Source organism: Microcaecilia unicolor, chromosome 1 (genome assembly GCF_901765095.1).
Source record: "Microcaecilia unicolor chromosome 1, aMicUni1.1, whole genome shotgun sequence".
NCBI lineage: Eukaryota > Metazoa > Chordata > Amphibia > Gymnophiona > Siphonopidae > Microcaecilia > Microcaecilia unicolor.
Genome location: NC_044031.1, coordinates 115081688 through 115098836, shown reverse-complemented (window position 1 = coordinate 115098836; position 17149 = coordinate 115081688).

Below are 17149 nucleotides of genomic sequence, written 5' to 3'. Positions count from 1 at the left end.
GTGGGGAGTAGGTTTGGGGGGGGGGGGGGATTTGCAGGGCTCAGTACCCATGGTAAGGGAGCTATACACCTGGGAGCTACTTTTATTTTTTATTTCTAGAAGTGCTCCCTAGGGGGCCCGCTTGGTGTCCTGGCATGTGAGGGGGCCAGTGCACTACAAATGCTGGCTCCTCTCATGACCAAATGCCTTGCATTTCGCTGGGTTTGAGAAGGCCGGGCCCGGCTTCCATTATGGCTGAAAAACGAAGCCGGCGATCGATTTAGCCAGCCCCAACCGTATTTTGAAAATACGGTTGGCTCCGCCCCCTTGTGGAGCCAGCCCCAAAGATGGCCGGCCATCTATTTGGCCGGCGCCGTTCGATTATGCCCCTCCACGTACAACAGTATTCCCAGTGCAAAGTAAAAAAAAAAATGGATGCATAGGTAGCAGATTTAATTTATCTTTTATATTGCTGGTGAAAAAAATTAGACAATTTTCCCACATAGTAATAATATGACAATTTGTAGCAAAAGGCTTTGATTAAATATAGCATTAATTTTGTATTAATACAGAAGTGCCTTGCTTTTTTTCTTTTTTCTATTACTACCTTTTGGTGTGATCTCAACCCAGTTTTAGAAATCCCCATCCCTAAGGGGCTGGCCCTGTGTTCTTGCTTTCATATATGGGCATGATGCCACTGAAGTTCAAATCAAGGTCAGAAGCTGTCAGAAATTAAGCATAACAAAGGGTGCAGCTCATTGTGAGATGCTTTCAAAAGCTTAAACCTCAATATCTCCTCAGGGTGAAATCTACCTGAGACAAGAAAATTATTATTTTAATTATTTCATCTTTACTGCTAGTAGGCTAGTTTAAAAGACATTTCTGCAGGTAAAACATTTTTATGCACAAAAACTGTCCAGGTTTCTGTACGTATTTTAAGTAGAGAGATGTGGTAGCCATGTTAGTCCTCTTTTAAAGGTAATCAGTAAAAATAAGACAAAATAAAACATTTGACGTCATTTCTGTATACCGCCGCACAGGCACTCCATAGTTGAGTTCAATATTCCTTCGTTTTCAAGGAAGATCCTATGTTATATTCTCTCTCGGTTTTTATCAAGTGACAACCAAAGAAGATCTGTTTTGACCCCTGATGCAGGCTTTGATGCCGAAACACGGCCGTGTCGGGTCGTTATTTGATCACCAATAAAGTTTTTTTGGGATTTCCTACTCAGCTTGTCCTCACTTTTTTGTCTCCATTGCTGTTGTTTTGCGTGAGGACTCTCCTCCCTGCTTTTTGTTTCTCACTTATATACTGTCATCTACCAACATTTGCTTATTTCCGATCTGACGAAGGGCTACCTTTGAAAGCTAATAAAAAAATATACATATTTTATAAACTATGCAGGGCCTTAGCAAGAAATGTGCAGCCAATGCAAATGTACAGGTTGCAAATATGGCAGTGGCACTAAAATTGTGCCCATCCAGGGACATAGATTGATAGAGAGCATTGCCCCCCCCCCCAAATGCTATAGCATAGGTAACCTCTCTGTCTTCCTCCCTTCCACATCTCCCCATTACACTAACACACAGTGCAGGATTTCCCCCTCACCCTTTGCTCTCCCTCCCCCAGGTGGAATCCACCTCACTTCAAACCTTCTTCTCACTGCTAGAGTGTGATGCCCCAAAAAGCAACTCTGTGCATCAAAGGGAACAAGACCTGGTAGTGCTTGCCATGCACTTGAATGAAAGGCTAAACAGTACATTGCATTCTTTTTTTGGTCATCACACGCTAGCAGTGAGAGGAAGGGTTGAAAGGGATAGGATTCCAGGGAGGGGAAGTGGAAATCCTGTACCATGTGAGTGTGTAAAGGGGAGGGGAAGGGGGGAGATCCTGCACAGTATGTGTGGTGGCGGTGGTAGGGGGAGAGGGAGGCACTCTGCTGCAGCGTTTTCAAAAGAAATGTAGAAAAGGCCATTTGAGAAAGAGAGATGTTGGACTGAGGAAAGTAGGCAATAGGGAGACATGCTGGACTGGAAAGAGAGAGAGAGTTAGAGATGTTAAACCACGCTTGGGGAGAGAGAGGAGAAGAAAATGTTAGACCATTTGGGAGTGGCAAGAGGATGAGAAGAAGGGGAGAATGGAGAGACAGAGGAGACATGTTGGACTGGAAGGGGGATGGGAGGGAGGTAGTGATGATGGTCAGCAGTGGGGAGAGAGAGATGTAGATACTAGACTGGAAAGGAGAAGTTCAGATGCTGGACTAGAATGGGTGAGGGATAAATGAGCTCGGGGTCTTCAGGGGGGTTTGGAGAGATTTAGGAAAGGGATGGATGTTCAGGGGGGGCAGGGGGTACAATGGTGGACAAGTAAACTACAGTCTGGAAACTGTGTATCAATATATAGGAGCTGGGCAACATTCTGGGGAACAAGGAGCATATTCTAAAATGATTGACCTTACCTTAACCGGAATGGAACCAGGTTGCTGGCATTAACATTTAAAATGGAGATAAAGCAGCTTTTAAATTAGAACAGTGGGGGGGGGGGGGGGGGGGGGGGGGGAGGGGAATTCAACAGTTGCTCAGGAGTGCATGGTTCAGAGTGAAGTATCCTTGAAAACATATTATAACAGGACATTTAGGGAATCCCAATAGAGAGGTTTCAAAAAAGGTGAAAGAAAGCCAGGGTAGAACACAGCAAAGGTTGGAAATTATCCTTGTCAACTTCTAAGCAGTTTGTAGATGCAAGTTAAAAGCACATTTTGAAGTGCCTATACAAATACTAGAAGCCTAAAATGTAAGATAGGAGAGTTAGAGTATATAGCACTAAATGAAGAGGTAGATATATCTCAGAAACCTGGCAAAATGAGGGCAATGAAAGGTACAATGTGTTACCAGAGTATAAATTAGTTCACAATGATAGGGTGGATCAAATTGGAGGGGGGAGGGGTTGCGATGTATGTTAAAGAGGTAATTGGGTCATACAAATTAAAAATTCTGCATGAAACAGACAGCAATGTGGAATCCTTATGGATAGAAATTCCATGTGTGAAGGGAAAGAATATACACGTAGGGCTATACTACCATCTACCAAGCCAGAACAATCAGACAGATGAAGATATGTCAACAGAAATGAGAAAAGCTAGCAAATTTGGCAACAATATAATAATGGGTGATTTCAGTTACCCCAATATTGACTGGTTAAGCAGGGAGTGCTAGGGAGGTAAAATTCCTAGACATAACTGACTGCTTCTTGGAGCAACTGGTCCAGGAACCAACAAAAGGGGCAGCTATTTTAGATCTAGTCCTGGAGTGCAGTCACTAAGGAAATCTACTATAGCAGCATTTAATTTTTGAAAGGGTAACTATGACAAAATGAGGAAAATGGTTTTAAAAAAAGCTGACAGACTCAGCTGCAAGGGTTAGGACTTTAAATCGGGCATAAACATTGTTTAAAAATATCATTTTGGAAGCCCAGACCAGATGTATTCCATGTATTAATAAAGGTGGAAAGAAGAGCAAATGACAGCCAGCATGGTTAAAGGGAGAAGTGAAAGAGACTATTAGAGCAAAAAACATCTTTCAGTGTATGGAAAACAGATTCAAAGGAAGAAAATAAGAAGCAACATAAGCGCATGTTAGATGCAAAGCACTGATAAAGAAGGCCAAAAGAGAATACGAGGAGAAACTTCCCTCTGAGGCAAAAAGTCATACCCCCTGTTTACTAAGCTATGTGACAATGACGACACAGCCATTGAAAGTGAATGGGCTGTGTTGGCATTAGCGCCGGGCAGCCACTAGTACGGCTTAGTAAACAGGAGGGATAGTAATAACTTTTTCAGGTATATCGGAAGCAGAAAGCCTGTGAGAGAATCTGTGGGACTATTAGATCATCAAGGAGTAAAAGGGGCACTCAGGGAGAACATTGCCATAGCAGACAGGCTGAATGAATTCTTTGCTTTAGTATTTACTGAAGAAGATGTAAGAGATCTACCTGTACAAGGGTTGTTTTTCAAGGGTGATGATGCAGAGAAACTGAAAGAAATCTTGATGAATAAATATGTGGATAATGGTGAGCTTGTTGATGTATAGGCGTATTTTCAAAGCACTTAGACTTACAAAGTTCCATAGTAACATATGGAACTTTATAAGTCTAAGTGCTCTGAAAATGAGTCCCGTGGAGGGGCATAATCGAACGCGAACGCCTATCTCCATGGGCGTCTATGTCCAAAAACGGGTACGTGAAGAGGCGGGACAGACCGTATTTTCGAAAAAATGGACGTTTTTCAGCTGGGCGTTTGTTTTTTTTAGCAATAATGGAAACTAAAAACACCCAGCTCAAAGACGTCCTAATCCAAGCCATTTGGTCGTGGGAGGGGCCACGATTCGTAGTACACTCGACCCCCTGACATGCCAGGACACCAACTGGGCACCCTAGAGGTCAGTGCGGTGGACTTCAGACAACGCTCCCACATGCATAGCTCCCTTACCACGGGTGCTGAGCCCCCAACCCCCCTCCCCCGAAACCCACTACCCACAAATGTACAACACCACCATAGCTCTTAGGGGTGAAGGGGGGCACCTACATGTGGGTACAGTGGGTTTTGGAGACCTCCCATTTACCAGCACAAGTGTTACAGGTAGTGGGGGATGGGCCTGGGTCCACCTGGCTGAAATGCACTGCGGTACCCACTAAAAGTGCTCCAGGGACCTGTATACACGCAGGCCTCTAGGACTTGTTGCTGCTATATAACATTGGCACACCAGTTGACACCTGAAGACTAATCTCTCCGAAAACGTCCTTTATTGGAATAAGCATGCTTACTCACAGTTAACTGCAGATCAGAGGTTGTGCCCCACTGTCAACGAGTCTCCCTGGTACTGAGATTAGCAGTAGGTCAGAGCTGGCAGAATGGTGTACAATGCCCTCTTTCAGCCACATTCAAGGTAAGAACTAAGTTCTCTAACGTGGCTAACAAGTGAAAGGGATCTAAAACTGGCTTACAAAAATGGCCACTACCTCATGGACTACCGGAAACAAAACAGGGCACACTCTGACCCAGTAAGCAGGGGGAAAAGCACCATGGGAGTAGAGCCTACCAACTACCAACATCGTGAGCATTTGCCACAAGCTAGTGGAATAATGGAGCCCAATACCCTACACCCATCACAATGCATTGCTGATGTGACTCTGCAGTGCGCATAACAGAAAAGTTGTCACACTCACCCGAGAGCCACATCAGAACCAGGGAAAGGCTGTCACAAGATAGAACATATTCTGCTGTCATAGAGGTGGGCACGGCATTTGAGGCTGGCATAAAGGCTGGAAAAAAAGTTATTAAAGTGGGGTTTTTTTTGGTGGGAGGGGGTTAATGACCACTGGGGGAGTCCGAGGAGGTCATCCCCGATTCCCTCCAGTGGTCATCTGGTCAGTTGGGGCACTTTTTTGGGATCTGTTCGTGAAAAAAAAAGGGTCCAAAAAAAGTGACCCAAAATCGCGGTAAAAATGCCTTTTCGATTATCAGCTAAAGACGCCCATCTCTCCTCGTCCGATAACCACGCCCCAGTTCCACCTTCACCACGCCTCCAACACGCCCCCGTCAACTTTACCCGTTTCCGCGATGGATTGCAGTTGGAAACGCCCAAAATCGGCTTTTGATTATAACGATTTGGGCGCCCACGGGAGAAAGATGCCCATCTCCCGATTTGGGTTGCAATATAGGCATTTTTCTCTTTCGATTATAAGCAGGATAGTGTATCTAGATTTTCAGAAAGTGTTTGACAAAGTCCCTCATAAGAGATTTCTGAGAAAATTAAAAACCCAAGGGATAGGAGGTTGGGTGGGGGGGGGGGGGGGTTAATACTGCAGGTTGCACTCCTTGCGCCCCTTGTTGTGGATTAAGAACTTGTTGGTTAGAGTAGGACTAAATTGCCAATTTTCTCAATGGAGGAGGGTGAATAGTGGAGTACCCTATGGATCTGTACTGGGACTGGTGCTATTTAACATATTTATTAATGATCTGGACATGAGAATGAAATTTGCAGATGATACAAAACTATTTAAAACTGTTAAAATGCATGTGGATTGTGAAAAAATGCAGGAAGACCTTAGGAAATTGGAAAACTGGGCATCCAAATGGCAGATGAGATTTAATGTGGGCAAGTTCAGTAAAAGGGCCCATTATTGGGTGATTGGGTGGCAAGAGCCGGTAGTGGGAGGTGGGGATAGTGCTGGGCAGACTTATACGGTCTGTGCCCTGAAAAAGACAGGTACAAATCAAGGTAAGGTATACACAAAAAGTGGCATATATGAGTTATCTTGTTGGGCAGACTGGATGGACCGTGCAGGTCTTTTTCTGCCGTCATCTACTATGTTACTATGTAACCCCTGGATTATATATATATGGTGCCCAAAATTGCGCGCCCAAATTTGGTAACAAGTCATTAACTAGCAATAATTGGGCATTAATGACCAATTATAACAGTTAATTGTCTCCAATTACGATTTGAGCATGTGTCTTGCTCAGCGCTATTCTACCAAGATCTGTGTGCAAATCTTTTAGCGTGCAACTGAAAAGGGGGTGTGGCCATTGGAGGGGCATGGGTGGGTCAGGGGGTGTTCATTAAAAATGTGCGCAGTATTATAGAATTCAGGGGAGCCACACCTAACTTATGCACCAAGAATTACACCAGGTTTCAACTTTGGGCACAGATCCTGCACTAAGCACTAGTCCAGTGGTTCCCAAACCTGGTGCTGGAGGCACCCCAGCCAGTCAAGTTTTCAGGATACCTACAATGAATATTCATGAAAGAGAGATTTGTATGCACTGTCTCCACTGCATGCAAATCTATCTCATGAATTTGTGGATACACTAAAAACCTGACTGGTTTTGGTGCCTCCAAGACCAGGTTTGGGAACCACTGCGCTAGTCTATAAATGGCATGTAACTTGGAGCGGCATTTGTAAAATGGCACTCCGTGTGACTTTTCTTTCAATGGCCAAATTTGGGCGCCATTTACAGAATTTAGTCTAAAATGACAATAATGTGCATTATTTTACCATTAATGCAAGTTCATATGTTACATGATATAATAATGAGAGATGCAAAGCATAGAAATACAAGCAAAACACCTCATTACTATGTAACTTGAATAACACATTTTGCAAAGAACACCTCAAATTGCATTATTCTTCCTGCATGGCAGCGTCAGGCCACTAACGCATAGCCTGATGCTCCCAGGCAGTATCTTAAAGGGGCCGGTTCAGGTTAGTACCAAGACTGCAGGTTATGACTCAGTGCTCCTGGGCAATATGTAAGACAGGGTTGTAGCCATGGGTGGGCCTGGTTCCGATCAACTTTGGCGGTTTTCTGCCAACCACCAAACTCAGGGGTGCTCTCCCCCCCCCCCCCCCCGAAACTTCTCCCCTACTTTGCTGCCCTGGATTGTATTGGGCTGTCTGAAAACCTGCAGCAGCTAATCAAGACTAGACGGCAGCATATGACCTTCCAGACATTCCGTGCTGAAAACTCTGCAGTGTACTGACCCCCCCCACACACACACACCCACCCACCCAAGAAACAGACTTCTTATTTCTGTGGAGGCGAGATGCTGTAGCATCATCTGTGTTCTCATGGTGGGAGGTCCTACACTGCTTTCTAGTCTTGAATGGTCATCAGACAGCTCAATGCAATCTGAGGCAGCAATGCAGGGGGTGGAGTTTAGGAGGGAGTGCCTCTGAGTCCACTGTCCACTGCCTTCTAGTCTTCAATTGCTGCTGCAAGTCTTCAAGTAGCCTGATGGCAGCTGCAAATGAGGGGTCAGCTGGGCTGCAGAAAAGGGAGCTGCTACAGGGGACAGGTGGATTTGAAAGAGGGATGGAGAAGGTGGGAACTAAGGAGCCAGAGGAAAGATGCCCCAGAGAGAAGAGGGGGAATAAGGATACAGAGGTTAGAGAAATAAGGAGGAGATGCTAGATTGGAGGGAGGGGATGTGTATGAGAAAAAAGATTATAGAGAGAGCATTCTGGACATGAGAGAAGAAATGGTGGAAAGTTCTGGTCACAGGGAGGGACAGACCACAGATAGAAGCTGAACGAATTTTGGTTTTGGTTTTGGTTTTGGATTTGGCACCAACACCAGATTGAAATCCAGGTTCAGGTTTTGAATTTTTTGGCTGAAACCTGAAACCCACTCCCCCCCCATGCGATCACTCTCTCCCCCTCCCATCCCATCTGTAGGCCTTCCCCGGGCTTACCTTAGGAAGCCTCCTTCCAGTGCCATAAGTACATAAGTACATAAGTAGTGCCATACTGGGAAAGACCAAAGGTCCATCTAGCCCAGCATCCTGTCACCGACAGTGGCCAATCCAGGTCAAGGGCACCTGGCACGCTCCCCAAACGTAAAAACATTCCAGACAAGTTGTACCTAAAAATGAGGAATTTTTCCAGTCCATTTAATAGCGGTCTATGGACTTGTCCTTTAGGAATCTATCTAACCCCTTTTTAAACTCCGTCAAGCTAACCGCCCGTACCACGTTCTCCGGCAATGAATTCCAGAGTCTAATTACACGTTGGGTGAAGAAAAATTTTCTCCGATTCGTTTTAAATTTACCACACTGTAGCTTCAACTCATGCCCTCTAGTCCTAGTATTTTTGGATAGCGTGAACAGTCGCTTCACATCCACCCGATCCATTCCACTCATTATTTTATACACTTCTATCATATCTCCCCTCAGCCGTCTCTTCTCCAAGCTGAAAAGCCCTAGCCTTCTCAGCCTCTCTTCATAGGAAAGTCGTCCCATCCCCACTATCATTTTCGTCGCCCTTCGCTGTACCTTTTCCAATTCTACTATATCTTTTTTGAGATACGGAGACCAGTACTGAACACAATACTCCAGGTGCGGTCGCACCATGGAGCGATACAACGGCATTATAACATCCGCACACCTGGACTCCATACCCTTCTTAATAACACCCAACATTCTATTCGCTTTCCTAGCCGCAGCAGCACACTGAGCAGAAGGTTTCAGCGTATCATCGACGACGACACCCAGATCCCTTTCTTGATCCGTAACTCCTAACGCGGAACCTTGCAAGACGTAGCTATAATTCGGGTTCCTCTTACCCACATGCATCACTTTGCCACCTCCAAAATGGCAGCGCCCTGCCCTGCCAAGTGCATCCTGGGATGCGCTGGGTGGAACTTCCTTAACATATAAGGAGAAACTCCCTTATATGGTAGTGAAGTCCTACCCAGCGCATCCCAGGATGCACTGGGCAGGGCAGGGTGCCATCATTTTGGAGGCAGTGCTGGAAGGAGAAGTACCTCCTCTGTGATTTCAAGGTATGAGGGGGTTGGGGCCACTAGACCACCAGGGTGGGTGAGGGTGAGGAAGGCTTGTGGTCTGGAGGTCCACCAGACTTCTATGCCTTGTGTTTGAGGGGGGTGGGCTTAGGCTTGACAGGTCCGGGAGAAAATCTCAGACCTGACAAAGCTCTTCTGCTGGTCTCCCCCATTCCTCGTTTGCACAACAAACCCTAACGCCAGCTCCAAGCTGGCATAGGATTTGCAGAGGGAGTGGCTCCCTTGTTTGGCACGCTGCCCACTGATCATAAGGGAGGAATGTGGGAAACCCTCGTTTACATGCTTTTGCATGCAAGTAGCAATCAGAGCCGGCAAGCGCATTGCTACACGTGCTCGCCAGCTCTGATCATCGGGTGGGAGCAAATGCAGGCACTAGTATGGCGCTATTGGCCTCTAGTGCCCGTGTTTACTTTTGATCATCTGCACCTTAATCAGCAGGTGGTAACTCCAGCATGTTAACTACATGGAGTAGTCCCCACCCATTCTCCGCTCAGCAATGCTTCCTATTCCAAAACTTTATTAATGTGTGACTTACCACCAGTCTGTTTTTTCTAGCAAAAAAGGTGCCACTACTCAAATGATAGGCCACCCTTCAGGGGTGGGGTGATCACTGAGGGACCCACACCACAATAGCCAGGCCCCCTGCAACCAGTCATAGAATCAATGACAAGGCAGAATTGGTGTGTAGAGCCTGAGTTCTTTCATTATAACTTGGGGACCATGGGTCAATTTTAGCAGACAATGGAAAAGGTGCCGGTACTCAGTACCCCAAGTACCCCCTCAAAAAAAAGCCCTGCTTACCACGTACAAATGGAATTTTTAACTCCAAAGTCAGGTTAATGTGTCCTTACATTAGCTGTTACAATGTGCTAAACCGCACGTTAGTAAAAGGACTCCTTAGTTTGTGTTTGGGGAGGGTCTATCTGTGGTCTGTGTGTGAGTGACTGAGGCCAGATATTCTGTTAGCATGATGTTTCTTCTTCAGAGATGGGGAAACGTTAAAACTAGAAGACATAAATTGAGGTTGCAGGGTGGATAGCTTAGGAGTGATATCAGGAAATACTTTTTCATGGAGAGGGTATTGGATGCCTGGAATGCCCTCTCGGTGGAGGTAGTGGAAACAAAAACAGTTACGGAATTTAAAAAATGTGTGGGATAGACACAAAGAATCCCTAAATAAAAAGAATACAGCATAAAAAGAAAGGAACACATCAGCAGCTATGAGTTCATTTATGATGGGCAAGAATGGTGCTTAAATGGCAGCTCTAGCAATGGGGAAGTGAGGCCGGTGCCAGACTTCTATGGTCTGTGTGCTGTATATGGCAAGACAGGATGGACTGGAATGGGCTTCAATGACAACTCCAGTAGCTGGGAAGTAGGGCCAGTGCTGGGTAGACCTTTAGGTCTGAGCCCTGAAATTGGCAAGGACAGATCAGGTTTGAGTACTGTATGTATATTTTATTCCACGTTCATATCATGTTATCTTTTTGTGTCTAGCATTTGTTTCCATATTACATATTGTAATGCTCAATCCTCATTTACTTTGTTATTACTACTTAATGTATATTATCCCGCATCACTTTTTGCACTGTTATTTACAATAAGTGTTAGCCACATTCTACCTGATCTATTGCAGTGGTGTTCCTTGGTAATCTGCCAACAGGGCGGATTGCTGCTGCGTACTTCCCTTGGGTGCAGCGTCCCTCCCCCCGGTGCAGCATCGTCCCCCTGTCACATCACCTCCAAACACCCCCCCCCCCCCCAGTGCACTGCTCTTACCTCCTGGGGTGCTGGGAGCAGCCACACGGCTGTCAGCTCGCACCCTCTGCCCAGAACAGGAAGTAACATCAGAGGGAGCAGGGAACCGTTGGAGCCGACAGCTGCTCCCTGCACCCCCCCTACAGTTTGTACCCGGAGCGGACCATCCCCACCACCCCACCCTTGGGGGATACCACTGATCTATTGGGATAATGTGGGATAAGAAAGAAAGAAAGAAAGAAAGAAACATGCTAGGAATGCTGGTGCCGTAAATCTCAGTGAGGGAAGGGAAGACATCTTAAAGTGAAACTTAGTGAGTAAAATGTTGTTAGTTACTAATACTAGTGGATTGTTAGTTCAGTCATGAATTGATAATGAATGTGACTGTTGGGCAGACTGAATAGACCATGCAGGTCTTTACTATGTTACAATGTAAGGATCTGTAATAGTTTGGGTTTTTTTTTTCATTTTTTCCCAACAGATGTACTGATGTTCTAGGGCTCACTGCATATTTACAGTGATACCTTTTCCTAAGTAATGTTCTTCTTACATGAGCTTTTGAAGTTATGCTGGAATGGAAGACATGTTCTGGGTCCTGACTGAATTTTTTTATAGTTTTGTCACAATATGCCTGGTACTGAGAAAGTTTATGTTGCTGTCACTGAACTTACATTAAAACAAAATACATTTTTGTATGGCAAGTTTTATGGGGAAATGTCCTAGCTCTGCTCTATACAATTGGGGGGGGGGGGGGGGGAGGGGGAGGGAGAGGGGCAAGCAGTTCCTTGGACACAGAATTTAATATTGAATGGAGAAGTATATGCATGTTGAGAGACTGAGGAGAGAGGTATGGCTCAAGGGGGCCAAGGAGTGCAATCTGCAATATTAGCTCCCCTCCCCCTCTCAGCCTTCAATGTGGCTTGCAAGCACTGAATCCTGCATTGCATCCCTCACTACAGTTATTTGTTCAGGGCAGAATAGGGGCATAACAGGGCAATAGCAGATGTTGGATTTTTCTCTTTCAAAAAATTGTCAGCCTTAGGGGGATGTCCAAGGCTCGCTGTCTGAAGACATCAGCAGCCCACTGAACTCTGAGTCAGAAACCCATGGCAGTCACCATGGCCATGCACAATTCTCATACATGCTCAGTTCATGTGAGTGAACTGAGAATGCCAGTTTTGGTGGTTCAGAGAGCTGTCATTGACTGTCACGGTTTTCTAAACATGAGTTGGCAGGTTGCAGATGTCTGCCAGCTAAAGTGTTTAAGAGTCAATATTCAAAGCAATTTAAATGACCAGGAGAGGCTTCTGTCACTTTAAATAGCTTATTTTATCATCCTTACTTTAATATTCTCTTATCTCTTGTTTGTTTGTTTGTTTGTTCTGTCTGTCTGTCCTAATTAGATTGTAAGCTCTGTCCAGCAGGGACTGTCTCTTCATGTTCAAGTGTACAGCTCTGCCTACGTCTAGTAGCACTTTAGAAATGATAAGTAGTAGTAGTAGTGTGTTGGGCTATCCAGGGATATGTAGTGGCATTTATATTTTATTGTAAACTGCTGTGATCTGTTAAGACCGTGCAGTATATCAAATTTCTTAATAAACTAAAATAAACACTTAATTGGACAGTGCGGCTGGATATCTCCTCCAACCATCCATGCTGAAACTGGCTAGTTTGTGGGTGATCCAGGGTCAGAGTTAAGGTGGAGTGGAAACTTAGCTGATTAGCTACCCTAGCTGAGATAAAACTTAATCATGTCTCTGACCTCATGTGCAACATTCTTTAAATTAGTAACCTTATTTTTTAACTCACAGTAACATAGTAGATGACGGCAGAAAAAGACCTGCACGGTCCATCCAGTCTGCCCAACAAGATAACTCATATTTGCTGCTTTTCGTGTATACCCTACTTTGATTTGTACCTGTGCTCTTCAGGGCACAGACCGTATAAGTCTGCCCAGCACTACCCCGCCTCCCAAACACCAGCCCCTCTTCCCAACCACCGGCTCTGGCACAGACCATATAAGTCTGCCCAGCACTATCCTCACCTCCCAACCACCAGCCCCGCCTCCCAACCACTGGCTCTGGCACAGACCGTACAAGTCTGTCCAGCACTATCCCCGCCTCCCAACCACCAGTCCCGCTGCCCACCACCGGCTCTGGCACAGACCGTATAAGTCTGCCCAGCACTATCCCCGCCTCCCAACCACCAGCCCCGCCTCCCAATCTTGACTAAGCTCCTGAGGATCCATTCCTTCGGCACAGGATTCCTTTATGCTTATCCCACGCATGTTTGAATTCCGTTACCGTTTTCATTTCCACCACCTCCCGCAGGAGGGCATTCCAAGCATCCACTACTCTCTCCGTGAAAAAATACTTCCTGACATTTTTCTTGAGTCTGCCCCCCTTCAACCTCATTTCATGTCCTCTCGTTCTACCACCTTCCCATCTCCGGAAAAGGTTCGTTTGCGGATTAATACCTTTCAAATATTTGAACATCTGTATCATATCACCCCTCTTTCTCCTTTCCTCCAGAGTATACATGTTTAGTTCAGCAAGTCTCTCCTCATACGTCTTGTAACGCAAATCCCATACCATTCTCGTAGCTTTTCTTTGCACCGCTTCAATTTTTTTACATCCTTAACAAGATACGGCCTCCAAAACTGAACACAATTACTCCTCTCACTATCTTACCTATCTATATATATGCACTTAGGGAGAAGAAATCCAAGGGAGGCGTATGTGTTAGGTGGGGAGAGCCTGATAGTCAGGGACGGGGAGAGGGATCTTGGGGTGATAGTATCTGAGGACCTAAAGGCTATGAAACAGTGCGACAAGGCGGTGGCCGTAGCGAGAAGGTTGCTAGGCTGTATAGAGAGAGGTGTGACCAGCAGAAAAAAGGAGGTTTTAATGCCCCTGTATAAGACGTTGGTGAGGCCCCACCTGGAGTATTGTGTTCAGTTTTGGAGGCCGTACCTTGCGAAGGATGTTAAAAAAATGGAAGCGGTACAAAGAAAAGCTACGAGGATGGTATGGGAGTTGCGTTCCAAGACGTATGAAGAGAGACTTGCTGACCTGAACATGTATACTCTGGAGGAAAGGAGGAACAGGGGTGATATGATACAGACGTTCAAATATTTGAAAGGTATTAATCCGCAAACGAATCTTTTCCGGAGAGGGGAAGGCGGTAGAACGAGAGGACATGAAATGAGATTGAAGGGGGGCAGACTCAGGAAAGATGTCAGGAAGTATTTCTTCACGGAGAGGGTGGTGAACGCTTGGAATGCCCTCCCGCGGGAGGTGGTGGAGATGAAAACGGTAACGGAATTCAAGCATGCGTGGGACAGGCATAAAGGAATCCTGTGCAGAAGGAATGGATCCACAGAAGCTTAGCTGAAATTGGGTGGCGGGGGGAAGAGGGGTTGGTGGTTGAGAGGCTAGGATGGGGGAGGGCAGACTTACGGGGTCTGTGCCGGAGCCGGTGATGGGAGGCGGGACTGGTGGTTGGGAGGCGGGAAATACTGCTGCACAGACTTGTATGGTCTGTGCCCTGAAAAAGACAGGTACAAATCAAGGTAAGGTATACACATGAGTTTATCGTGGGCAGACTAGATGGACCGTGCAGGTCTTTTTCTGCCGTCATCTACTATGTTACTATGTTACTATGTTATATGTTCCATCTTTGCTTATACCCTACACTAGCAATTAAAATGTTCTACTACGTATTGTGTTGACATTGTAAATATTATACGTCATACTTTGTATTGCTATTTGAATATTTTTACTGCTGTAATTGTTTATTGCTTTTGTTTGACTTATTCTTTCTATACACCGCCTTGAGTGAATTCTTTCAAAAAGAATCAAAATAAATAAATAAATAAATAAATAGCTAGTAGTGATTTTCATGCACTAACTGGCTAAGTAACTGCATAAAAGTTTAGATTGTAAGCTCTTTGAGCAGGGACTGTCTTTCTTCTATGTTTGTGCAGCGCTGCGTATGCCTTGTAGCGCTATAGAAATGCTAAATAGTAGTAGTAGTAGTAGGATAAAGCCTGTTCTAACTGTGTTGACTAGGCACTGATCTGAATATGGGCTGGTGCCTGGTTAACTTCTGGGTCCTGGTCTAAAGTGTTGCCATCCCCCTCCCTCCCTCCTCCTCCCACCTTCAACAAGCACATCAAGACTCCCCGCAGGATTTTTTTTTTTAATTATTTTTGTTACATTTGTACCCCGCGCTTTCCCACTCATGGCAGGATCAATGCGGCTTACATATCCCCTTGGATGCACATTAAGCTCCTACCTGCAGGATTCCCCTCCTTTCAACCCATGGGCATAGGGAAAGGGGCAAGGGGTGCATTTGCCCCCCCCCCCCCGATTTCTGTTAGCCACTGCCCATAACCGTTGCTGCCATTTCTCGTCACCCAGAAGACATCATCTCTCACTCTCCTCTCCTTCCTCTGCCTTGCAGTTCATTCCCTTCTTTCTCTATTCCCCCCCCCCCCCCTCATCTACCTTAAAATTTGTCTCTAGTAATCTCTTTGCTGAAGCAAAGCTTGCCAGTGGCTGCAGTGATCAGCAAATGCTGCCTGCAGCCTGTTCTGTAGTCTTTCCTCTGACCCATCCCAGCCCCTCTGTCACAACTTCCAGTTTCCACAGGGGTAGAATGGTTCAGAGGTAAAACTCCAGTGCAGGCTGCTGGCAGTGTATGCTGATTGCTGCTACTGGTGCTGCTGCCAGGGACCATCACCTCCAGAAAACGTGAAGACAAGCTGATAAGGTAGATGGGAATTGAAGAGGGGGGTAAATTAAGAAAGCAGAGGGAATACTGAACTGTGAATGGGCAGAGGGACAGCAGAGGAGTGGGGAGATGCTGGATTGTACATGGTGGGAGGGGGATGGAAAGAGAGATGCCTGACCATGCATGGGGGGAGGGGGGAGGGAAAGAGAGGTGCCAGACCATGCAAGAGGGGGGTGGTGGTGGGAGAGGCAGATGCCAGACCACACACAGCGAGAAAGCAGAAAGATGCTACACTGCATGTGGGGGGGGGGGGGGGGGGGGAGAAGGAGGGATACACTATGATGCAAAAAGGAGGAAGAAGGGAGAGATGTTGGACCCAGGGGTGGAAGGAAGGGAGAAAGAGAGAGATGATGGACAGGGGGGGGGAAAGACAGAAGAGAGGAGAGATATTGGCCTAGGAGTGGAGAGGAAGGCGGAAGCAGTGGCGTAGCAAGGAGGGCTGCCACCCGGGGCGGGGTGGTTCGCCGTTGCACCCCCCCCGGGTGCAGCACGATGACACCCCCACCGACCAGCTCCCGCACCCTACCTTTAAAAAGAATATCGGGAGGCGAGGCGCAGCGCCTCGCGCCTGCCCTGCACGTAAAAGAAATGTGGACCATCGGGCCTTCTCTCGCTCTGTCTGTCCCGCCCTTGCAGAAATAGGAAGTTGCGTCAGCGGAGGGCAGGACAGATAGAGCGAGGGAAGACCCGACGATCCACATTTCTTTTACGTGCAGGGCAGGCGCGAGGCGCTGCACCTCGCCTCCCGATATTCTTTTTAAAGGTAGGGTGCGGGAGCTGGTCGGGGTGGGAGGTGTCGATTCGCCGAGGGGGGGGGAGCTGGCAGGGAGCACCCCCCCTGAGCTGATACCCGGAGTGGATTGCCCCTCCCGCTCCCCCTTGCTACGCCACTGGGCGGAAGAGATGCCGGACCATAGGAGGGAGGGAAGAGAGAGGGAGAAATATTGGATCCGGAAGGGGGAAGGGTTGAAAAAAAATGTCCAGACAACAAAGTTTTTAAAAGTATTTTATTGTCAATTTATTTACTGGTATATGTTAGTTTGGGAAATGTACATTGAGGATGTCTTTTTATTAATATACATTTGAAAAGGAAATGTTTTTCTGTTTTTATTTCTCTTGTGTTGCTGTATGTGCTGAGTTTAACATCATGGGCTCTAAGTTCAATTTTCACCTTTATATTTCTAATTTGTGATCCCTTGGTCTGTGTTTTGCATGTGACAGAAGTGTGGCTTTAGTAACCTCACTTCTTCTGTTTT